At 46.7% G+C, this 26,080-nt stretch overlaps 1 protein-coding gene across 6 annotated transcripts in view; it reads right to left on the minus strand.

Annotated features, from left to right (window-relative positions):
- LOC115095675 (alpha-1A adrenergic receptor-like) overlaps positions 1–25,213 on the minus strand; it is a 124,462-nt gene extending 99,249 nt beyond the window's left edge. For 3 of the 6 annotated variants that reach the window (XR_003857840.1, XR_003857841.1, XR_003857842.1), the window contains exons 1-3: positions 24,762–25,213; positions 24,004–24,163; positions 11,147–11,406 (exon numbers count right to left, since the gene is read on the minus strand). The gene's annotated coding sequence lies outside the window, so the exon portion shown is untranslated. Of the gene's footprint in view, positions 1–9,404; positions 11,036–11,146; positions 11,407–21,517; positions 21,562–24,003; positions 24,164–24,761 lie in introns of those variants that run through there. The other 3 variants (XR_003857838.1, XR_003857839.1, XR_003857843.1) reach the window with 3 other exon arrangements.
- Positions 25,214–26,080: the final 867 nt, after the last annotated feature.

Consider the following 26,080-nt stretch of genomic DNA (forward strand, 5'->3'; position numbering starts at 1 on the left):
CCACTGAGAATAGAAAGCGTTCTCCTCCAGAGGACCTTTCTTTCATAAATTTTGTGAAGGAAATGTCTGAATTGGTCCCCTTCTAATTATTAACGGAACAGGATGACAGACATCAAATGATGGAGTTGCTTCAATTCTTGGATGCACCCAAGGAAATCACCTCCATCCCTATCCACCAAGTTCTTCTAGATCTCCTCAAGAAGAACTGGGAACATCCTGGCTCCATTGCACCAGTCCACAGGAAAACTGACTCTACCTATTTGGTGCAGTCGGCTCCAGGCTTTCAAAAGCCTCAGTTGGATCACCAATCTGTGGTGATTGAATCTGCGCAAAAGAGAGCAAAAAGGTCGAAACCTCACACTTCCTTTCCCCCTGGCAAGGAACAGAAGTTTTTAGATACCATTGGTCACCGAGTCTTTCAAGGATCAATGTTGATCCTCCGAATTTCCGCTTACCAACTCTATATGACCCAATATAACAGGGTCATTTTTAAGAAGATGCAGGAGTTGACAACCTCCATGTCTCAGTCACTTCCAGAACAACTCCACACCCTAATTAATAAGGGTTTAGAGGCAGGAAAACATGAGATTAGATCATGTTATGACATCTTCAACACTGCAACCAGAGTATCTGCAGCAGCTATTTCAGTGAGACGATGGGCTTGGCTAAGTCTTCAGACCTTCAACCGGAAGTCCAAGATAGGTTGTCTGACCTTCCCTGTATGGGAGACAATCTCTTTGGCGAGCAGATTCAAAAGACAGTGGCTGAATTAAAGGACCATCATGAGACTCTCAAATAGCTCTCTCTGATACCTTCGGATTATCCTTCCAAACAGCCCTTCCGGAAGGACTCTAAAAAATCTTTCTATAGACCAAAGAAGTCCTACCCACAAGCAGCCAGATGTCGTTCTGCGAGACCATTCCTCAAATCACAGTCTCGTCAGACCCGAAAACAAAAGCCACAGACAGCCCCCCAGCCGGGCCCTGTTTCTGGCTTTTGACTCTCACGTAGAGAGCAGCAGCCAGATTCCATTACCACACATACCAGTGGGAGGACGGTTATGCCATTTCAAAAACATATGGCAATCAAACACCTTGGACCCCTGGGTCCTAGCAATAATTGCTCAGGGCTATCATCTCAATTTTCTCTCCATCCCACCGGATTCCCCGCCTCTAATGGCATGGAAAACATTGCTCCTGGAGCAGGAGGTCTCCCTCCTACTCCAATCCAGAGCAATAGAACCAGTACCATTCCCTCAGCAAGGTCTCGGGTTCTATTCCCGGTACTTTCTAATACCCAAAAGATCGGGAGGCGTTCGTCCAATTCTGGATCTACGAGACCTCAACAAGTACCTCCAGAGAGAAAAGTTCAAGATGGTAACCTTGGGCTCGCTTCTTCCTCTTCTACAAAGAGGAGACTGGCTCTGCTCTCTCGACCTCCAGGACGCATACACTCATATTGCAATAACTCCATCTCATCGCAAATACCTGAGGTTTCTCGTAGGCCCCAAGCACTATCAGTATCGCGTGCTTCCATTCGGCCTAGTGTCTGCACCATGAGTCTTTACAAAATGCCTCGTCATGGTTGCCGCCTTCCTCAGGACTCAAGGTGTTCACGTCTACCCCTATCTGGACGATTGGTTAATCAGGGCTCTGACTCAGCAAACCGCTTTGTCATCCCTACATCTCACCTTAACCACTCTAATTTCACTCGGATTTCTAGTCAACTACGACTAATCCTGTTTAGTCCCATCTCAAACCTTATTGTTCATTGGGGCAGACTTGGACATCTTGCAAGCAAAGGCTTTCCTTTCTAGACAATGAGCCCTCATTCTCGTGTCTCTGGCACATCAGCTGCAGTCTCAACGCTCGATGACTGTTCATCATTTTCTCATCCTCCTAGGATATATGGCGTCCTCAGTTCAGGTTACCCCAATGGCTCGCCTGGCCATGAGAGTCATGCAGTGAACCCTAAGGTCGCAATGGACTCAATCCCTTCAGCCCCTGTCGACCATTGTCCACGTCACCAACTCACTCCGTCTGTCTCTCGCCTGGTGGACGAATCAAATCAATCTACAGGGCTTGCCATTTCAGACGCCAAACCCTCACATAACTCTAACCACCAATGCTTCCAACTTCGGTGGGGAGCCCATGTGGCCGATCTCCAGACACAAGGTTCTTGGTCTCCAGAGGAAGCCAAACACCAGATAAATTTCCTGAATTACGAGCAATTCGATATGCTCTCAGAGTATTTCAGGATCGCCTGTCCAATCAAGTCATCCTGATCCAGATGGACAACCAGGTGGCCATGTGGTACATCAACAAACAGGGAGGCACAGGATCCTACCTTCTGTGCCAGGAAGCTGTACAGATTTGGGTGGAGGACCTCTACCACTCGATGTATCTCAGGGCAACGTGTTGGCAGACAAGTTGAGTCGCATCTTCCAACCCCACGAATGGTCTCTAAACCCCTCAGTAGCGAACGCCATCTTCCAAAAATTGGGTTATCCTCAAATAGACCTCTTTGCGTCACCCCAGAATTGCAAAGTAGGCAATTTCTGCTCTCTCGCTCATAGCCAACATTATCCACCAAGAGACGCGTTCTCCCTCTCATGGGTAACCGGTCTCCTATATGCATTCCCTCCACTTCCACTTCTCTCAAAGACTCTCGTGAAGTTACGTCAGGACAAGGGAACCATGATCCTGTTAGCACCCCACTGGCCCCGCCAGGTGTGGTTTCCAATACTTCAGGATCTCTCCATTCGCAGAACATTCCTCTGGGAACAGACCCGCTTCTAATCACTCAAAATGATGGGTGCCTCCGCCACCCCAATCGGCAAGCCCTGTCCCTGATGGCATGGATGTTGAAAGGTTAATCCTTCAGCCGCTTAACCTTTCTGATCCAGTCTCCCGTGTCTTGATTGCTTCATGGAAGCCTTCCATGAGAAAATCGTATTCTTACAAATGGAACAGGTTCACATCATGGTGCTCTTCTCAGGCCCTTGATCCCTTTATCTGTCCAATCCTGAAGTTTCTAGACTACCTCTGGCACTTGTCAGAGTCAGGTCTTAAAACTTCCTCCATCAGAATGCATGTCAGTGTGGTACCCACCTTCCATAAAGGTATCGGGGGTGTCCCGATCTCAGTACAACCCCTTGTAACACGCTTCTTGAAGGGCTTGCTGCACCTCAAGCCTCCACTGCATCCTTCGGCCCCTTCTTGGGACCTTAACCTGGTTTTGGGTCGACTCATGAAACCACCATTTGAGCCTTTCCAATCCTGTGAACTTCGTTATCTCACATGGAAGGTGATTTTCCTCTTGGCAATCACTTCTGCTCACAGAGTTAGTGAATTACAGGCTCTAGTTACCTATCCGCCTTATACTAAACTCCTGCAGGACCGGGTGGTTCTTCGTACTCACCCTAAGTTCTTGCCTAAGGTAGTATCAGAGTTTCATCTCAATCAATCCATTATACTACCTACCCTTTTTCCCAGGCCCCATTCCAATCCAGGAGAGTAGGCTCTGCATACCCTTGACTGCAAACGGGCTCTAGCGTTTTACCTAGACCGTACAGCTGCCCACAGAAAGAGCACTCAATTATTTATCTCTTTCCAGCCTAACAAATTGGGGCAGCCAGTAGGTAAGCAGACTCTCTCCTCTTGGCTAGTGGATTGCATTTCCTTTTGCTATCAGCAAGCGGGCATTCCACTTCAAAATCGTATTAAAGCACACTCTGGGAGGGCCATGGCGACTTCAGTAGCACACCTACGATCGGTGCTGCTTCCTGACATTTGCAGGGCTGCCACATGGAGTTCTCTCCATACTTTTACAGCCCACTATTGCCTAGAGTAGACAAAGCTGGAAGACAAGATTCCATCTTCAGCCAGTCTGTCTTGCATAACTTATTTACATACCAACACCCTTCCGCCTGCCCGGTGGGGTTCAGGATGCCCTCCCCCAAATTCTACCCCAATTGTTGTGCCTGTTGCACGTCTTGGGTACATTTGGTGCATGTCCGGACATCCTCAGCTCGGTACTCACCCATATGTGAGGACTACCATCCTGTTTGTCCTGTGAGAAAGCAAATGTTGCTTACCTGTAACAGGTGTTCTCACAGGACAGCAGGATATTAGTCCTCACGAAACCCGCTCACCACCCCGCGGTGTTGGCTTCGTTTTCTTATTTTAATTTTCGGCACTGCCTGTAGCTTTTAAACAAGACTGAAGGGCGACCCCTGCTGGCTGCAGGGTTAGTGCCATGCTGGGCATGCCCAGTAGGGGCCAGTCAAAGTTCTAGAAACTTTGACAAAAGTGTTCCGTGATTGGGCTCCATTCTGTGATGTCACCCATATGTGAGGACTAACATCCTGTTGTCCTGTGAGAACACCTGTTACAGGTAAGCAACATTTGCTATACCATCTCGTAAGGCAAGCATTAGAAGAATGCATTTTGTTGAGCCATTTTAGGGGGGCATGGTCTGTGATCAATGTGAAAGTTCTAAACAACAGATAATATTGGAAGGCCTCCACAGCCCACTTAATGGCCAGACACTCTTTTTCTATGGTGGCATAATGTTTCTCATTCGGGCTTAACATCCTAATGAGATAGAGGACTGGATGTTCCTCATTTCCCACCTTCTGGGATAATACTGCTCCCAACCCTATGTCTGAAGCATCTGTCTGCAGTACTGGTACTGAAAGTCAATGCTGGTTCTGGCAATACTGTTAGGATCCTGCTCGTGGAACTCATCCCGCGAACAGGCTTCTCACCTTCAGTGCTGCCTTGTTGCCACTGTTAGGCTGCTCTCCGTGGCCCTGCCACCATCACCGCCATTCTTCGCAGAAGAGAGAGCCACCTGCCGCTCCAACACCGTCCCTGGCGCAGCCCGGAGGCCGTTGCCACCACAGCCTCTTCCCAGCGCAGCCCAGAGGCTGCTGCCAATGCTCCATCTTCAAGGCGGGCAGAGCCGCCGCCACTAAGTCTCCTCACGGCAGGGAGCCGCTGCTAGCCTACTCTCCCTTGCGGGAGGGAAGCTGCCGACATCAGGCCCTCGTTTCGTGGCCTAGTGCTGCCTCTGCCTGCTCCTCTTCGCCGCGTGGATGCCGCTGACGCTGTCCTTGGTCCTGCCCCTCTCCCTCTCTAGGCGCGCGGCCATGCCTCTTCAAGGTACTTAAAGGGCCAGCGGTGAGAAAAGCCCGCAGCCCCACCGGAAGTCCTCATTAGCTCACTTCCTGCTTCAGCCCTATAAAAGGGCTCAGTTCCTGCTCCTCAGGGCCTTCGGATCCAGAATCACAGTTGTCTGTGTTCCTCTTTGGGTCAAGGTCCTCCGTGGTCTTCACTTATTTAGATGGCTCTTCGTTCCGCGTTCCTGGTCTCCTGGTCCTGATGTTCCTGGTCTTGTTCTCTGTTGGAGCTCCTTCATTGTCTGTTCCAAGTCCTGTTGTTCCAGATGTCCTGATGTTCAGTGGTTCCATTCCTGAAAGTCCTGATGTTCCATGTCTTGATGTTCCAGATGTTCCATGTTCCTGATGTTCTGGTTCTGTTGTCTTCGTCTTCACCTCTGCATCCAGTTCCCAGATTCCTTGCATCCACCTTTCCTGGCGTGCCACCGTCATGGTCTGTGACCAGCCCATGGGGGGCTGTGTAGGGCACTTCGTGATACAAGGCCTTCTTCTTGTCTGCAGCACAAGCCTCCAAGAGACTTCTGTTTTTATTAATGCCTTGCTTTTGAGAATCCTGAGTCTTGAATCCTGAGTCTTGAATCCTGTCCTGGTCTTTGGAGTCCCTTGTGTCTGCTTTCGTCCATGCCTAAGACTCTGCCAGAACCTGCTCTGCTTCAGCATGGCCCGCGACCAGCCACAGGTGACTGTGTAGGGCACACCCCAGTGCAGGCCTCTACTGAATCTTCGTCATGTTCCAGTCTCAAGTTTCACTTCTTCGCCTGGAGTCTGCTTCGCGTTCAGTCTGGTCTGCGACCAGCCATGGGTAGCTGTGTAGGGTGCGCTGTGATGCAGTTCTCAACCAGTACTTTCATCTGAATCCTGAATACTTGCCTGAGACCTTCTGAGTAACCTGAATCCTTGTCCGAGTCTTCTAAGTAACCTGAATCCTTGTCCGAGTCTCCCGAGTATCCAAGTCTTCGCCTGAGTCTTCCTAGTTCCTGAGTTCCTGTCTTGTCCTGTTCCTGCCCTCAGCCTCCATTTGGCCTCACGCATTCGCCGTTCCCAAGCGGCGGGTCCGAAAGGGCTACCGAGTGGCCGGAGGGCTACTCTCGTGACCAGCATTGCGTTGCTGGGTCACACTGGTGCGTATAGGATCAGCGGAGGGCTAATTCTGCCTTGCTCCTGCTCTGAAGTTCTTTGCCTTGGTTCCAGTCCTGCTTTGTTCTTGCTCCGCCTGCGCTTGCATGCTCTCACCTCTCACGGTGTGCCTTGGGGCTCCTCCCAGAGTCGTGCCTTGGGGCTCCTCCCAGAGTCATGCCATGGTCCAGGGGCTCACGCTCTCCCATGAGCTAGTGACCACGCCTCCATGCTCTTATCATCAGCTGAAGGCCGCGCTCGCAACAATAACTTCCACTTTATCTCTCTATCCCACCTAACTTGATTTCGGTGGTTCTTCCTCAGAAATTCTGTTAAAGGGGTTGTTAAGTCTGCAAAATTGGGAAGGAATCTCCTATAATAAACTGTCAAGCCTAAAAAGGCTCTCACTTGTTTCTTTGTCTTGGGCTGTGGAGTTTACTCAATGGCCTCTATTTTCTTTAGTCTGAGTCTTATCTGTCTGAGCTCTACCACGCGTCCTAAATACTGTGGGGTAGATTTTAAAAAATGCGCGTGGTTCTCGGTGTGTGCACATGGATGTGCCGATTTTATAACGGAGTGCACTGGTGCATGCATGTTATAAAATCGGGTGGCCGCACATGTGCGCCGGATTTTATAATCCACGCATGCATGTTTAGGCGGCGCGTGCAAAGGGGGGGGGGGTGAATTTTTGCAAATTCCACACAGCGATGCAATCAAGCCTTCCCCAGTTCTCTCCTAGTCCACCCCAATTAAAGAGCGGATTGGGAGGGAACTTCCCTAGCCCCCTGCCTAACCCTTTCCCCTTTCCCCTTCCCTTCCCTTCCCCTCTCCTCCCCACCCCCTAAACCTAACCTACCTTGCTTGAATTTTTTTATTTTATTACTTGTTGCTCCTCTGGAGCAGAAGTAATTTACATGCGCTGGCTGGCTGGCGGCACATGCTTACCTGGGACAGCCGCTAATAGCCGCTATCCCGGCCAGCTTCTGTACCACCCTGCCCCACCCCTCTCCGCCCCCATGGCCCGCCCCTTTCTCAGTGCCTGGCACTTGTGTATGTATCACCACTTATGCGCATGGCCAGGCCCTTTTAAAAATATACATGGTGCGTGCAGGGCCCGGCCATACACATAAGTGGCAATTTTTACACGTGTGGCCGATTTCCCAAGCGATTTCCCAAGCGCACATTTTTTTGGATTTGCTGTTAACCCAGCCTAGCACAGGGGTTGCAGGACTCCTTTTAGATGATCTTTGTGGGCTCGCCATGATTTTGAAAAAATGATCACATCATCTAGATAGGCCCCTCATCACCCTGATGGGGCCTTTGTACTATGCTGATTGCACTTTGAAAACTGGTGGGAGCCCTGTGTACTCCAAACAGGAGTACTTTAAATTGGTATAGGCCCCTGTGAGTAATAAAGGCTGTTTTTTCCTGGCTCTCTTGGTCTAATAGGATTTGGCAGTATCCCTTGGTTAAATCAAGGGTGGACAGGTACCGGGCATCCCCAAGTTGCTCCAGAAGATCCTCAATTCTGGGCTGGATATGCATCGAATATGCATCGAATTCTGGGCTGGATATGCATTGGATATGCATCGAAACGGGAGATGGCATTTATTTGTCTAAAACTGATGCAGAACCAAGTCATCCCATCTGCCTTAGGGACCAAGACCACGGGACTAGCCCACTCTCTATGTGATTCTTCAATCACCCCTAGCTCCAGCATTTCTTCCAGTTGTTTCTTAAGTTCCTTCCTTTTGGCTTTGGGAAGTCTATAGGGTTTCTGCCTCACTACTTTCCCCGGCTCCATATAGATTCTATGTTGGTCTATTCAGATCCTCCCTGGATATATAGAAAATATGTCCAGAAACCGATCAGTTACCCCTTGCAACTGCTTCTTCTATATTGGGGAGAGTGTGGGGTCAATCTCATTGGTCTCCTTCCCTGACATCTGTCCTACCTCGGGGCCCAGATCTGCTTCCTCCTCCTCTCCTCCTATCCCCAAGGCCTCCCTTTCAACCCAGGGTCTGAGCAAGTTCACATGGAAAACTTGAGTTCTGTTTCTTCCCTGGGTCACCTGATAATCCACTGGCCCTAGCTTCCTGCGGATTTCACATGGCCCTCTCCACTGGGCTATCAAGTGGTGTGGTGAAGTGGGCACCTACACTAGGACTTTATCTCTTTCTTTAAATTCCCTTACTTGGGCTCCTTTGTCATAATAGCTTTACCACCACTCCTGGGCTCTCTGCAGATTATCCCAGGCTACTTTGTGAGCCATGTAGAACCTTTCATTCAGCTGCACCACAAAGCTCACTATATTTGTAGGTGATGATGTTCGGCCCCTCCAGAAATTGCTTAAGGCTTCCAGGACGCCCCGTGGCTGTCTTCTGAATAACAATTCAAATGGGGAAAACCTGGTGGAGGCCTGCGGGACTCCTTGTATTGTAAACAGAGAAAAAGGGATCAACTGGTCCCAATTCTGGAGGTCCCCTTGAATATACTTGCGCAGCATGCTCTTTAACGTGCAGTTAAACTGCTCTATCAATCTGTCTGTGGATGGTAGGCAGTAGTTTTAATATGCTGAATTCTGAATGACATCCACACCTATTTGAGGAACTGTGACATTAAGTTTGTCCCTCTATCCGTCAAGAGCATTCTGGGGAACACTACCTGACAAAATATGCGGATTAGATCTCCAGCTATAATTTTGGCTGATGCTGTACGGAGGGGAATAGCCATGGCATAGACTACCATGACTAAAATATACTGATGGCCCTGGGCACTTTTCTCTAAGGGCCCCATTACATCTACTGCTACCTGGTTCAGGGGCTCGGATATTATTGGCAGGGATATCAGAGGGCTCCTTGTTGGCATGCCTGTGGTCATCTTCTGGCATACTGGGCAAAACATACAAAAATATTTCACCGCCTGGGCTATGCCTGGCCAATAAAAATGCTCTGTGAAGCAGAAGAGGGTAGTCTTACTACCTAAGTGTCTAGTTATTGGGGTATCATGAGCAAGGGACAGCATCCTGCCTGCTGATCAGACTCAGGATTTATTCGATAGACAAGGTCACTAATAATTTCACAAAATGGATACACTTTTTCTCCGCTTTCATCCTCTGTTTTAATTCACAGATCACTCTATCTCATTTTTGTTCTATCCTGAAATGGGGTAACTTCTGCAGTATCTCTGGTCCCAGCCTGGTTGTCTCTCTGTATTCCCCAGGTGCTCCTTTGGAGCACCTTCCCTGGGTTCTAAGACCGGGCTCAGGTACGGGCCTGGGGCTCCCCTACTATATCCATATTTATAAAAGGAAAATTTTCCACCAAGGTCTCTCGAGCCCTCCTTTTTGCGTTGATCCTGGGTAGGGTTGGGGTTGGCCCTGGTGGTCACCCAGGCATCTTGCCCCTGTAGCTGCTCCCCTAATCTTTCTCAATCTCTTCCCAGGATCAAGGGGAAAGGCAGCCTCTCGACTACTGCTAGTTTCAAGTTTGTTTTTGTCCCTCCACACTCTAGGGAGGCCTCTAGGGAAGGGCAGCTTCGAGTGTCCCCATGCACACACCTGACCTGGGTCCTTGCCTTTACTCTTTGGCCAGGGTCTATGAGCCTCAAGTTCCTTGCCATGGGACCCAAAATTAATGACCGATTCCTCCCAGTATTCAAGATCGCTTCCACACTGGTGCCGTTTACCTGTACTTCTTGTACATATCTTGTTTCCTGCAGCCCTTCTCACCTCTCCTTTACGTTTCGGGGCAATCCTTTTTAAAGTGACCCTCCTCTCCACAGGTAAAACACCATAGAGGACCCCGCCCCATTTGCATAGCAGACCTCCCCAGGGGAATCTTTCCCTCTGGCCCAAATTCGCCTCCCTTGGGTTTTCCCCCTGGGAGGGAACTCTCTCCAGTTCATCTCCAGGCCTGTAGCCCCTTCCCTGAGAGTTCCCTGTGTTCTACCTTCCCTGATTGGCCTCTTGTCTATAACTGTTGCCTCCTCAGTGTTTAGAAACCTCTCACTGTACCTTACGAACTCCCCTAAATCCAGGGTCCATGGCAGCCCACCCAGGTTCTCATGGAGGGTAATATACTCATACTGCTTCAACAACACTGCCCCACCACATTCTCACTGGACTATACCACCAGGCAAAGCCACTGGGTCGATAAATCTTGGAGCTTCTGCACAGTCACTCGGGGTCTTTTGCCTTTCCCTACCCTGAAACTCCGGAAACGTTTCTGGCACATTTCAGGGTTTAAACCCAATTGATCTACAATAGTGGCCTTGATGCCCTCGTAGTTCATTGCCTGGTCTTTATCCAAGGCCCTATAGGTGGCCTGGGCCTCCCTGGTCAACTGCGGGGCTCATCTGACTGCCCATTGCTCCCTCAGCTACCCAGCTATCTCGGCAACTCTTTCAAACATGACCAGGAAAGACTCTGGATCATCTTCCAGCCCCAGCTTAGAGAGGCTTAAGCCTCTTAGTGGTCCCAGTAGTCCCTTCTCGGTGTCCCTTAGAGCACCTGGAATGTCTCAACCTCATCCAGAAGGAACAACCACTGTTGTTGTTGTTGTTGTATCAATGTCCGAGTTTCTTTCGTCTGTTCTTCCACTAGCCTCAGGAGTGGTTGCTGCTATTTGTTCTGCCACTACAGGGAGACTTGGAGGAGCTGGTGCATGGTTTCTTGCTGGTTTTGCATCTGCTGAGCCATCCACTTCAGCATATTTTCAGTCTCCATCCCGATGGCACCTTCGGGAAACAAACAAAAAGGCCAACCCAAGTGCGGCCTCTTACAAGTCCAATGAATCTCCTTCCCCCACCACCACTTCGCCCCTTACCAGAACTTAGTTTAACTCTTACCTTTTAACACAAGGCCAGCTGTTCCATTTAACACTCCTTCCCTCCTCTTGAGAGAAGGCATTGCTGGTGTCAGGAAGGTTCAGCCGATCTCTCCAAACTCTCTGGGTAGTCCTATCACAATCCCACTGCTACCACCATTTGTAACCGCCCACCGGGTGGACTTCTGCTATTCGGGCTTTCTCAGATTGTTCCCCGCTGCAGTATCCCTGTGACCAATGAAGCCTGGATATGGCTGGAAGCAGAGTTGAGTTTGGACATGCCTAGGTTTGAAGACAAAGACAGTACCATGCTGGTTATCCTGTCCCAGTAGTTAAATGCACACAGCAGTTCAGGTCTGGCTCTCCAATTCCAGCACTAGTAGTTAAATGCACAAACAGTTTAGTGCTGGCTATCCTGTTCCAGAACTAATAGTTAAATGCACAAAGCAGTTCAGAGCTGGTTGCCCTAGCCCCCAGCTCAGTTGCTTCTCTAGAGCTACCTCCCCCTTTTGAGGGAACCCAAAAGCTGAATGACTCCTGTTTCACTCTCAAGCACTTCAGCTTTCCCACTCCACCCACTGCAATCCAATTGAGACTTACTCTGCCATCAGTTCTCAGCCATTTCCTCTCCTGCTGTCCTGCTCCATTTGGTTTTCCCACCAGCCTTGTAAATCTGGTAGCTGCCCCTAATCAGGTCACCACCTGGTTTCTGGTCTTTTGCCACTTTCTCTTCCCTCAGCCTTGTAGCCCTCTGGGAGGTATAGTCATTCATTCCCTCCCCCACCATAGCCTTTGCCTACAGTGGCTTTCTCTCGCACTGCACTCCCCTGTATGTAAGGAATGGATGCTTTAGCTCCACCACAGTTATTTTAACCATAAAAACAAAATCTGAATCTTGTGCAGCGAGGTGAAAAAGTTACAAGAAGAAGATAGGATTGAGAGCCATGGTAAAAGGTAAAGGTGGAATAGTTAAAATAACTGCAGTGGAGCGAAAGCATATGAAAAAGGAAAATATGACTTTTAAACTGCCAGGGTGCTATGAGACTGGAAAGCTATTCATCCACTAAAGGCAGCTACAGCAATAGCAATGTTAAATTATATTATAAACAGAGTAACATATTGACCAACCATTTGGTTTCAAAGACAACAGCTCTTTGGAACAGAAACAGTAGCCAATATGTTGGGTTTATTACAGGGCTGATTCACAATTGCTAGTATGCCCACTAATGACTAATCAGTAATGATATTACTGATAATATCATTATCAATAATGAAATAAATCAAATAATGGGAAAGCAATCAGGATGGAAAAGGCATAAGTGGAAGAAAAGATAGCTAAAGAGATATAGCAAGATGACAAGATTCTGTCCAGGAATGTCATCAAAAGGAGGAAGGGCAAAAGTGGATTATAAATCTGAAGGAGAAAAGGAGAAATGTGTGACGGGAGTCAAAACAGAAATGTTAAATAAATACTTATGTTTGGCATTCACTGAAAAAGGGATTGGAGAAGGCTGCCGATTGTTGATGGGGGTATGTAGTGGGTTTGATGCCGCACCATTAATGCAAGAAAAGGTTTGTACAGAACTAGCAAATCTGCAAGTGAACAAGGCTGTGAGATGGGATATATCCTAGGATATTAAGGGAGCTAAGAGTTCTGCTGGGTCCTCTGATGGATCTGTTCAATAGATTATTGGAGACAAGAGTGGTTCCATGAAACTGGAGAAGGGCTATTCTCCTTCTTGTAAACACCCTCTAGGTCTCTACTAGATGGCCCTAGACCAATCCTGGGGTTAGTGAGTCAAGAGGAGGTGCTTACCATTCTGAATAGTACCTCCTCTGAGGCTTGCTGGAGTGGTGAACTCCTGTATGAATAAGGGAGAACTAGTAGAAGGAATAGTGTGGCATTTTTTGTTAGAATTGGAGAGCAAGGATCTGTTAGCGGTTCTCTGTTATTCTAATTATAACTCCAATCAGGGGTACATATCTCTGTAATGCCACCGCTATTGGGTATGTGACCTGAAGCAACTCGGTAGTGGCAGTATTACAGAGTACTCCTAATGAAGGTATGGGTGCTTATTATATTAATTCATGGAATATTTATATTTAACTCTTTATTTATAATTTTCAACAACAATAATAAGCACATAAAATGCTTTACAGAAAATAAGGGCCATTATCACATAAACTAAACAATATAATTGATACAGAATGCATTTAAGAAAAAGAAGAAAAAAACTTTCTAATAGCCCAAAAAGAACAGACCTCAATAGGAAGAGAGGAGAGAAAGAGACAAATACAAAAAAAAGAACTCAGTACAATTAAGTGCTGAATTGTTAGGAAAATATATATTATATTGCATTCCCCGCTAAGAGACCAGAGTTGAAGAAGTGACTTGAGAAGACATGTTCTCTATGAAAGCTTTTAGCTGAGAGGGCTCAAAAAACCCATACTTGTTACCAGAATACTGAATAATATACTTTGTAGGATACTTTAAAGAAAAAGTGCCCCGAAGTCCAATCACAGCATCCCCAAGCTGTAGGAAAGCTTTCCTCTATCATTGGGTCTGTTTGCAGATGTCTGGAAAACTCATAAATGAAAACCGTCTATTAGAAAAGAACAACCATAATATCAAATGTTTCTCCTCTTCAGAAGAAAAGGTAACCATAACCAATAAAGTAGTATGATCAGTTACAACATCAGTTGATTGTTCTAAGAAATTTGTTAAATTTAAATGATCAGGAGAATCTATTATATTCAGATCCCCACTGAGACTCCTTTTTTGCAGGTAATACGTTTTTGTTATAGAAGGAGAGGAATCTTCAATGATTCCAAGACCATCCTTCATATATTTTTTAAGTAATTCCAAAGAAGATAAAAGTGGAGATCTGGGGAAGTTGAGAAAATGCAAGCTTAATCTAGATCTATTCTTAAAAATCTCAAGCCTCCTATGAATAGACAAATTGTCCTTAAAAAATGCAACCTTAAATTCCAAAAGGGAGTTATTTTGAGTTTCCAAAGTTTCAATTCTTTGATCCTGATTAATAGAAGTAGATTGTACAAGAGTTAGTTGACCCTTATAACTTCCAAACAGGAAGAAAAATCAGAGGGTTGTTTACTCACATTCTTTTCTAGACATCTTCTAGAGTTATAGAGTCGGGCTTCATTAGGCTTGATTTCCAAGAGACCCCTGGGTCTGAAACTAAAGGTAAATTAACACCATCATCATTAATAGTAATATTAGCAGGCCCACCAAGACCAACTCCGGAATCCAAGGGAGAAGGTGAGCGATAATCAGGACTCAATGGTGTTTCAAGCTCAGGTAGAATACCTGCCATCTACTTAGCAAAATCCACAATGAGCGATAGACATGATGAAGACTGCTCCATGGTTCCAAACAATCCAGGAATATTCTGATGGGAAGATAAAGAGGCCAAAGTTGAACACAAATGGCCTTTCCTCTTCACCATTACAGTAATATGAAAGGAAAAGAGGGCCAGGCAGCCAGAAAAACTTACAAACAATGAATCCTGCAGATGGAAGAAAAACCTCTCCTAGAAGCGTGCCTCTTTGGTAAGCGGCTTCAGCAAACTGGTGGCGGCGTGCCGCAGGGCATCTCCTTATGACAGTGTCTTTGCCCCTCCTCCTTGTGTTGATGTGGCAACTGGGGGAGCTTCAGCTGAATGGGTAGTCTGGGAGCACAGAGCAGGAACAGAAGGTATTCTCCCCACTCCTCCACTCACTAGAGCAAGTGTTGTGATTCTGCCTCCCAACCACCAGAGGTCCTCAGAGAGCTGCTCCTACCCTCTCTCCAGCTATAGGTTCTGTGACCTCATGATTTGGCAGTGCCCAGCCTATTTAACCCTGCCTCTGGTTATGCTCGGGGCCTTCTCATCAAGTCTATTTGGCCCCCTGCTTGTCCCCTCATCTCTGCATGCTCTGTGGCTTCCCTAAGCCTTCTGTTCCAAGTATGCTCTGTGGCTTCCCTAAAACTTTTGTTCCAAGTTTGCTCTGTGGCTTTTCGAAGTCTTCTGTTCCAAGTTTGCTCTGTGGCTTTCCTAAGCCTTCTGTTCCAGCTTTGGCTCTGTGGCTTTCCCAAGCCTTTTGTGTTTGCCTTGCTTATTTATCTATTTATTTATTTATTTATTTTGAACTTTTTTATACCGACATTCATGTAGAGAAATTACATATCAAATCGGTTTACAGTGAAACAAAAACATTGCAAAAAGCATTACAATGAACTAGGAGAACAGGGTTGAACTGGTCTCCCTAGGCCTTCTGCTTTTGCCTTGCTCAGTGGCTTCCCTAGGGCTTTTGTGTTACTTGTCTGGTCTAGTCTTTGTCTTGTTTTGTCCTGTCCTTCTCCAGGGTCCCAGCCTACTCCAATGCCCCAGGTTCTAGCCTGTTCCAGTATCCCAGCCTGTTCCAGTGCTCCAGCCTGTTCCAGTGTCCTAGCCTGCTTCAGTGTGCCATGCCTCCCTGCATCTGGTTCCAGTTTCCAGCTCTAGGCCTGCCTTTGGTTCTAGCCTTCCTTCAGCTCTAGTTTCCAGTTCAGCACTAGCCTCAGTTCAAGCCCCTATCTAAGTCCTGCTGGCTGCCAGAACTCAAGGGCTCAACCTGTGGGGGAGGCAGCTGGTATAGGCCGAAGATTCCCTAGCTTAGTTATGTCTTGCCCTGTAGTCCTGGACTGTTCCTGTGGGGGGCCTAGCTGGGTCCTCAACCAAAACTGCAGGGTGCCTCCTTATGACAGCATCTTTGCCCCTACTTCTCACACTGTTGTGGCAACTGGGGAAACTTCAGCTTAATGGGTGGTCTGGGAGCACAGAGCAGGAACAGAAGGTATTCTCCCCGCTCCTCCCCTCATTTGAGCAGGGCACCTCTTTATGACAGCGTCTTTTCCCCTCCTCCTCATGTTGGCAAGGCAACTGGGGGAGCTTCAGCTGAACATGTGGTCCAGGAGCATAGAACAGGAAAAGAAGGTATTATCTTCACTCTCTCTCTCTCTCTCTTTCTCTCTCTCTCTCTCTCTCTCTCTCATATATTTATATGGAGAAGGTACAGAGAAGAACAACCAAAATGATAAAGGGGATAAAACAGCTCCCCTATGAGGAAAGGCTGAAGAGGTTAGGGCTGTTCAGCTTGGAGAAGAGACGGCTGTGGGGGGATATGATAGAGGTCTTTAAGATCATGAGAGGTCTTGAACGAGTAGATGTGACTCGGTTATTTACACTTTTGAATAAAAGAAGGACTAGGGGGCATTCCATGAAGTTAGCAAGTAGCACATTTAAGACTAATCGGAGAAAAATCTTTTTCACTCAACGCACAATAAAGCTCTGGAATTTGTTGCCAGACTATGTGGTTAGTGCAGTTAGTGTAACTGGGTTCAAAAAAGGTTTGGATAAGTTCTTGGAGGAGAAGTCCATTACTTGCTATTAATTAAGGTGACTTAGGGAATAGCCACTGCTATTAATTGCATCAGTAGCATGGGGTAAAGCTGTAGGCACTGCAGGTACAGCCAAGAGAGGCAGAGATACCTACACATAAGGGTTCTAGTCAATGGGTGGTTGCAACCCATGTTATGTCATCACTGCAGAGAGGTGGTATTTTAAAGAGAGATTGCCTAGTCTGGAAATCTGAACCAAAAAGGTCTCAGAGACAAAGGAAGTTGTTAAGACTGTGAACAGTAATTTTGATGCTGAAAGGCAAGCTGAATTGCTTTGGAATTGCAGTTTTAAATGCCCTGAGAGATGTAATGTGACCGACTGGCATTTTGATTCAGGTACAACTAGCCACATGACAAGTAATAAAGATGTAGTCACAGATATTGAAAACAATATGAAGGATAAAATGTACCTAGCAAATGGGAAATTATTTCTGTGATGGGGAATGGAGAAGGACAGCTTACCTGTGCCACCACTGCTAGGCACAGACACAGAATACTCATGAAAGATGTTATATGTGCCAGATCTAAAGGCAAGCCTACTGTTAGTGAAACACCAAATAAGCAAGGGCTTCACTGTTCTCTTCTGCAAAAACACATGCATGATTAAGAGGAGGATATGCATAATGGCAAAAGGGTTTGTGGGTGATAACATATACAGAACCATTTGTGCTAATGAGTATGCTAATGTAGCTACCCAAACTCTGCACCAGAACTGCACGCACTCGTGGCACAACTGCCTGGGGTACAGATGCCTAGATGCAATAAATGACTTGCTGAGCAATCAGATGACAGTGGATTTAAAGATATCCCCTTGCACTGAGATTCTGAAAAACAAAGTTACATGTGCACCATTGCCAGAGGCAAGCCATAGCAGAGAAAGTCAGCCACTGGAGCTAATCCATAGTGATCTATGTGGACCAATGATGACAATGATATGCTCCCCCCCCCCCCCCCCCCCCCCCCCCCCGCGTACCTGGAAACAGATATTTTCTGACTTTCAATGATGATTACTCCAAGTTCACAAAGACCTACCTCATGGGACACAAAAGTGGAGCACTGGAGAAACTCAAGGAGTACATAGCAGTGACAAGCAACAAGTTCCAGAGAGACAGAGTACTCAAGTATACCTCAAGTGACAAGGGACCAAGAATCAGACCCTATGCTCCGAATCAGAATGCTATAGCTGAGAGGAAGAACTATACACTAATGGAGATAGCAAGAAGCCAACCTTCATGACAAGTTCTGGGAAGAGGCACTGACTACACACTAGCTGCAGAACCTGCTGCCAGCAAGGGCAAATGAGATGGCACTTGCACAAAATGTGGCAAGGCAGAAACTTTGGATTAATCACCTGAGGGCATTTGGCTGCAAGGCCTACATATATGTCTTGAATGGAAAATGCTCCAAGATGATGGACAGAGCCACAAAGGGTACTCTTTTGGGATACAATAAATGAGACTAGGGATACAGAATTCTGCTCCCCAGGACAAACCAATAGGGTCAGTCATCAAAATGTGTGATGGTATTAATGCCTGTGATAATGCCATAATGTTTGCAATAGTTGTGGTAGCGTGTGGCACAAATGTAGATTGGCGAGGGGTTTGGGTGGGATTAATGAAAATGAGGGACATTATTGCACTGTGCAATAGCATATTGCATGCTATTACTTGTTTTTAATACCAGAAATAACTACACCTTTTTTCCTGGTGTTAACAGCTGTAATGCAATTTGTGATAAAGACTACACTTTACATTATAGCCATTTCTGGGCTTGGGGGGAGGGAGAGAGGGAGAGAGAGAGCCTCTGGGGAGTTTGGTCACAGTATTCAACTATTTATATCACTATAGGAGGGCCAGCTAATACCTCAAGGTGAGGTTTTGGTGAAGGTTTAGGATTTTGGGGTCAGTTTTACATGCAGAGTGAGACGTACAAACAGCACAGTACACCTCAGTGAAGATGTGATGTCATTTGGAATGAGGAAAGTCTCACAAAGATGAGATTTCTACAATGTTCTCTCACCCTAGCTTGATAGTACCCTGGTATAAGTCCATCAAGCTAGGACATGAGAACATTGTAGAAATCTCATCTTTGTGAGACTTTCCTCACTCCAAATGACATTGGATCTTCACTGAGATGTACTGTGCTGTTCGTACGTCTCACTCTGCATGTAAAACTGGCCCCAAAACCCTAAACCTCCACCAAAACCTCACCTTGAGCTATTAGCTGGTCCTCATAGTAATATAAATAATTGACTACTATGAAGGCCTTATAAAGAGTCTCTCTCTCTCTTTCTCTCTCAAACTTTAATAATACTACCTATGCAAAGCACATGGTAGACACACCCCTTTTTCTTATCGCAGGCATTAACCATGCAAAATTATAGCATTTTGATGAATCTAGGGGCAAGTGACAATAACCTGTAGTGTGCAGCACATTGATGAGGCAACTTTGCCAAACATCATAGCTCCAAATAGCCCTGAGCTATGGATGATTCCTGTGAGTAACACCACTAACATGAGTCAAAGTGAAACCACAGAACAATTGTGTATAGTCACCTGTGCAAACCAAGTTGGAGCTGCATAATAACTGGATGTCACTGCAGACAAGACTGTGAAGGAACCAGCTGAAACAAAGAAAGAAGAGACTCCAATATATTCCAGAAAACATTGAAACTGTGAAGCCTAAAGAGGAACCCATACTTCAAAGATTTACCTAGACAAGGAAGGGTATACCAGCTCTCTGACTCCTGTACAAAATGCATGTGTAAGAAATACCAGAGTCCTTCACCTGGTATGATGTTGAAACACCACCCAGATGTAAGACTGGGAAATGACAGAGAGTGGTATGAGAAATAAAAGGCTCTCCCCATGAGGACAAAGCATGGGTATTTGTGGGTTTCCACCACAGATTGCCACAGGGACATCCTGGAGAGGTTGAGTTGACCATACAGCCATTGAGAAGGGGTGTTGGAAAACCAATAGCAGAAGGTCATTCTCCAGTCCAGGCAGCAAGGGGTTAACATTCACTGGCTGTGTCACCTGACCCTGTATGAGAGGGTTGGAACTGTAAGGGTTATCTAGATAACCCAGCTACACTAACTGCACTAACCACATAGTCTGGCAACAAATTCCAGAGCTTTATTGTGCGTTGAGTGAAAAAGATTTTTCTCCGATTAGTCTTAAATGTGCTACTTGCTAACTTCATGGAATGCCCCCTAGTCCTTCTTTTATTCAAAAGTGTAAATAACCGAGTCACATCTACTCGTTCAAGACCTCTCATGATCTTAAAGACCTCTATCATATCCCCCCACAGCCGTCTCTTCTCCAAGCTGAACAGCCCTAACCTCTTCAGCCTTTCCTCATAGGGGAGCTGTTCTATCCCCTTTATCATTTTGGTTGTTCTTCTCTGTACCTTCTCCATATAAATATATGAGAGAGAGAGAGAGAGAGAAAGAGAGAGAGAGAGAGAGAGAGTGAAGATAATACCTTCTTTTCCTGCTCTATGCTCCTGGACCACATGTTCAGCTGAAGCTCCCCCAGTTGCCTTGCCAACATGAGGAGGAGGGGAAAAGACGCTGTCATAAAGAGGTGTCCTGCTCAAATGAGGGGAGGAGCGGGGAGAATACCTTCTGTTCCTGCTCTGTGCTCCCAGACCACCCATTAAGCTGAAGCTTCCCCAGTTGCCACATCAGTGTGAGAAGTAGGGGCAAAGATGCTGTCATAAGGAGGCACTCTGCTGTTTTGGTTGAGGACCCAGCTAGGCCCCCCACAGGAACAGTCCAGGACTACAGGGCAAGACATAACTAAGCTAGGGAATCTTCGGCCTATACCAGCTGCCTCCCCCACAGGTTGAGCCCTTGAGTTCTGGCAGCCAGCAGGACTTAGATAGGGGCTTGAACTGAGGCTAGTGCTGAACTGGAAACTAGAGCTGAAGGAAGGCTAGAACCAAAGGCAGGCCTAGAGCTGGAAACTGGAACCAGATGCAGGGAGGCATGGCACACTGAAGCAGGCTAGGACACTGGAACAGGCTGGAGCACTGGAACAGGCTGGGATACTGGAACAGGCTAGAACCTGGGGCATTGGAGTAGGCTGGGACCCTGGAGAAGGACAGGACAAAACAAGACAAAGACTAGACCAGACAAGTAACACAAAAGCCCTAGGGAAGCCACTGAGCAAGGCAAAAGCAGAAGGCCTAGGGAGACCAGTTCAACCCTGTTCTCCTAGTTCATTGTAATGCTTTTTGCAATGTTTTTGTTTCACTGTAAACCGATTTGATATGTAATTTCTCTACATGAATGTCGGTATAAAAAAGTTCAAAATAAACAAACAAATAAATAAATAAATAGATAAATAAGCAAGGCAAACACAAAAGGCTTGGGAAAGCCACAGAGCCAAAGCTGGAACAGAAGGCTTAGGAAAGCCACAGAGCAAACTTGGAACAGAAGGCTTCGAAAAGCCACAGAGCAAACTTGGAACAAAAGTTTTAGGGAAGCCACAGAGCATACTTGGAACAGAAGGCTTAGGGAAGCCACAGAGCATGCAGAGATGAGGGGACAAGCAGGGGGCCAAATAGACTTGATGAGAAGGCCCCGAGCATAACCAGAGGCAGGGTTAAATAGGCTGGGCACTGCCAAATCATGAGGTCACAGAACCTATAGCTGGAGAGAGGGTAGGAGCAGCTCTCTGAGGACCTCTGGTGGTTGGGAGGCAGAATCACAACACTTGCTCTAGTGAGTGGAGGAGTGGGGAGAATACCTTCTGTTCCTGCTCTGTGCTCCCAGACTACCCATTCAGCTGAAGCTCCCCCAGTTGCCTCATCAACACAAGGAGGAGGGGCAAAGACACTGTCATAAGGAGATGCCCTGCGGCACGCCGCCACCAGTTTGCTGAAGCCACTTACCAAAGAAGCACGCTTCTAGGAGAGGTTTTTCTTCCATCTGCAGGATTCATTGTTTGTAAGTTTTTCTGGCTGCCTGGCCCTCTTTTCCTTTCATATTACTGTAATGGTGAAGAGGAAAGGCCATTTGTGTTCAACTTTGGCCTCTTTATCTTCCCATCAGAATATTCCTGGATTGTTTGGAACCATGGAGCAGTCTTCATCATGTCTATCGCTCATTGTGGATTTTGCTAAGTAGATGGCAGGTATTCTACCTGAGCTTGAAACACCATTGAGTCCTGATTATCGCTCACCTTCTCCCTTGGATTCCGGAGTTGGTCTTGGTGGGCCTGCTAATATTACTGGTAATGATGATGGTGTTAATTTACCTTTAGTTTCAGACCCAGGGGTCTCTTGGAAATCAAGCCTAATGAAGCCCGACTCTATAACTCTAGAAGATGTCTAGAAAAGAATGTGAGTAAACAACCCTCTGATTTTTCTTCCTGTTTGGAAGTTATCAGGGTCAACTAACTCTTGTACAATCTACTTCTATTAATCAGGATCAAAGAATTGAAACTTTGGAAACTCAAAATAACTCCCTTTTGGAATTTAAGGTTGCATTTTTTAAGGACAATTTGTCTATTCATAGGAGGCTTGAGATTTTTAAGAATAGATCTAGATTAAGCTTGCATTTTCTCAACTTCCCCAGATCTCCACTTTTATCTTCTTTGGAATTACTTAAAAAATATGGGGCGGATTTTAAAAGGCGCGCGAATAGCCTACTTTTGTTTGCGCTCCAGGCGCAAACAAAAGTACGCTGGATTTTAGTAGATACGCGCGGAGCCGCGCGTATCCACTAAAATCCTGGATCGGCGCGCGCAAGGCTATGAATTTTGTATAGCCGGCGCGCGCCGAGCCGCGCAGCCTACCCCGTTCCCTCCAAGGCCGCTCCGAAATCGGAGCGGCCTCGGAGGGAACTTTCCTTTGCCTTCCCCTCACCTTCCCCTCCCTTCCCCTACCTAACCCACCCGCCCGGCCCTGTCTAAACCCCCCCCTTACCTTTGTCGGGGGATTTACGCCTCCCGGAGGGAGGCGTAAATCCCCGCGCGCCAGCGGGCCTCCTGCGCGCCGGGCCGCGACCTGGGGGCGGGTACGGAGGGCGCAGCCACGCCCCCGGGCCGTAGCCACGCCCCCTGTACCCACCCCCAAAACGCTGCCGACACGCCCCCGAAACGCCGCGACGACCGGGCCCGCCCCCGACACGCCCCCGACACGCCCCCCTCGGAGAACCCCGGGACTTACGCGAGTCCCGGGGCTCTGCGCTCGCCGGGAGGCCTATGTAAAATAGGCTTCCCGGCGAGCAGGGCTCTGAAAATCCGCCCCTTTATGAAGGATGGTCTTGGAATCATTGAAGATTCCTCTCCTTCTATAACAAAAACGTATTACCTGCAAAAAAGGAGTCTCAGTGGGGATCTGAATATAATAGATTCTCCTGATCATTTAAATTGATAAGATACGCGCATAGCCGCACGTATCCTCTAAAATCCTGGATCGGCGCACGCAAGGCTGCCGATTTTGGGCAGCCAGCGCGCGCCGAGCCACGCAGCCTGCCTCCGTTTCCTCTGAGGCCGCTCCAAAATCGGAGCAGCCTCGGAGGGAACTCTCTTTCGCCCTCCCCTCACCTTCCCCTCCCTTCCTCTACCTAACCCACCCCCCCGGCCCTATCTAAACCCCCCCATTACCTTTGTCCGTAGATTTACGCCTGCAAGAAGCAGACGTAAATCTACGCGTGCCAGCGGACTGCTGGCACGCCGTCCTCCGACCCGGGGGCTGGTCCGGAGGCCTGGACCACGCCCCCGGGCCGGCGCCACGCCCCCGGTCCCGCCCCCGAAATGCCGCGCCCCACCCCCGAAACGCAGCGTCATCGGGTCCCGCCCCGACACGCCCCCTTCCAAAAACCCCGGGACCTACGCGCGTCCCGGGGCTCTGCGCGCGCCGGCAGCCTATGGAAAATAGGCGCGCCGGCGCAAGGCCCTGCTCGCATAAATCCAGGCGGATTTACGCGAGCAAGGCTTTTAAAATCCGCCCGATTATGTGCCAGGTGTGTCCCAATAGAAAAAAGGTTGAGAACCACTGGTATAGGCAATGCAAGTTACTGAACTGTTCATTTTTGGTCTAATGTGTGCACATAGACTCTGGCCCTGACTTTAACTCTGCTTATAATCTTCCGAACTTGACCTTGTCTGCCCGACCACCCCTATGCCTCACAATTTGGTACGGCCCCTTGGCCTGTCAGTCAGTATCCTTAGGGACCAACCCCCTCCCCAGCCCATGACATACCCTTCCTGTGCAGATCAAAACTCAAGGTCTCTGTATGTACATATCACAAACAATCTTCTAAGAGATTATTGTGAGTGCTATATCTGAAGAATTCTTTATTCATCACATTTACCCTATTCTTTCATTTCACACTAGCAAACTGGGCAAGTTTCAATTCTTACTAGACTTCATTACTGCAGTTTTATTTTAACCAGTCTCATTCATATCTCATTCCCTTCAATTACCTTTTATTTTTCAAAAGGAATCTTTTCTCTTCCAAGCTATGTTCCTCTACCAGTCTGTTCCCCTGCAGCAAGGGCAGTTTGAAAATCTTTAGTCTCTCTGTCCCTTCCCCATGTAGTGCTGCCTCGTGGTTACATTTTTGTCTCTTTTAGTCCCTTATTTCTGTGGATAAATCCATCAATGAGTCTCCCTTTCACATAGTCCAATGTTAGTTCACATTCTGGTCTAGTCTTTAGCATATTGATGAGGACATTATGGGGATCAGGCAAACTACAAAGTTATATTGCATACATATGACCATCTTTCAAATTCTGCCCTATGCATCTCAGTTTCTATGTGATTTCTAACTCAGCATTAAAATGTTCCAGTATTTTCTGGGATTCTTTAAGTCTTAGACTGTACAATTTATGAAGCATAAATAGTTTGCTGTTTAACTTACACCGCTTAAGCAATCTCTTCATATTTTCCCATATCTGTCTCATGGTGGTATACCCAAGAAACTGTATTAATTGATTATCTTTAACAAGAAGAGAAATTATGCTTTTTTTTAACCTCAAGATCTCTGGTCCCAATGCTCTGCATTTTCAGTAGGTCTATCCTCGCATATCACATCTGATAATTTATCTTTAATCAGCAGCATTTCCATCTTAAACTTCCATATCTGTTAATTGCTTGCATTTAACTTGGTTATAGCTGTTCTGAGGTATGCTGGAAGCCATGCTGTCTAAACCAATTGCTTTCTTTTTACTGTTGTACTCACAGTTTCTTTGATTAGAGCAGCAGGGTGCCTGCTTCAGGTCCTTTGCCTCCCCTGAGCACTAGCTATGCTCTGTACCCTGCTTCTTTACAGCTTGCTTCAGGCTTGTATCAGTTCTTAGTGAATTCAGAACTTTTTTCTTTTGGTCCAAAGCCTTCTCTGGGCTTATAAGCTGACAGATTTTTCTCCTCTAATACCAGTACGCCCCAATCCAGTTGCTCAGAGTCAGAACTAGGTGTATACAGTGGAGAACCCCCATGCTTCCAAGAGAAACACTTTCTATGAAGCAGAAATGACTCAACTGTTCAGTGGAAGCATGCAAGGAAACTTTACTTGGGAAACTGGGTTAGAAAAACAATAAACATTATATACAGTTACATGATTCTGTACAGGTGATTGTGCTAGTGAGACCAGCACAATAGGCAGGGAGGAAGATGGAGGCTCATCTCACTAGTACAGGTTACATCCTATTTTGGCAACCCTTACAGTCCTAACTCTGCCCATGCAGCATTAGGAGACACAGAGAATGTTAACCTTTCTGTCTGGACTGAAGGATGACCTTCTGCTATCAGTCCTCTAACAAGGAAAATTAAAGACAATTTTTCAAAGCAGGGTGAACATGTAGACTTCCCGAGAATACAACTCAGTTGAACCTGTATTCCAAACTCGGTGGTTAAACCCAATTTGTTAATATATTGATTCTAGTCTTATAAGTCTGGGATTTAAACATGGCACTCCCCATATATTATATAGAATTAGAACTCAGATCAAAATTTCCAGCTGAACTCTCAATATGGCAAGGTATTTAGAATAAGGTTCCCAAAATGTTCATCTTTTTCAGTAAACAAGTGGTGTTTATTATAATATTATACAGAATGTACAGATATTTTTGTATTCTAAATTTTATTATTCAGTCTCCTTTTATTGGCAATGTGGTGAGCAAGATTCATATATTCATATATGGTGGTGGTGTAGGTTTGTGTGTAGGGTGTTGCAAAAATTACAGGGATTCACCTGACTCTGACACTGGACAGAACTTTACTTTCTAGGTCACTGGTGCAATGTTTTCCTATCAACTCATGAAAAGAGACTGCTTTCACACTTATCCATATTGTAAGGCTTGCTATTGTTATATGCTGGAAAGAGATCCCCAGAACTGTTATTTGGAGATGACAAATACTTGAAGTGGCAATTCTAGAGAGACATGTTTCCTTGAAAGCAAAATGTATGAGAGCATAGGTATGTATAATGGAACTTTAGGACTATTATGTAAGATTATAAAATTGCTCTTTTTCTAAGAGCATTCTGCATTTGTAAACTTT

The sequence above is a fragment of the Rhinatrema bivittatum genome, chromosome 7 (assembly GCF_901001135.1).
Source record: "Rhinatrema bivittatum chromosome 7, aRhiBiv1.1, whole genome shotgun sequence".
Classification (NCBI taxonomy): Eukaryota; Metazoa; Chordata; class Amphibia; order Gymnophiona; family Rhinatrematidae; genus Rhinatrema; species Rhinatrema bivittatum.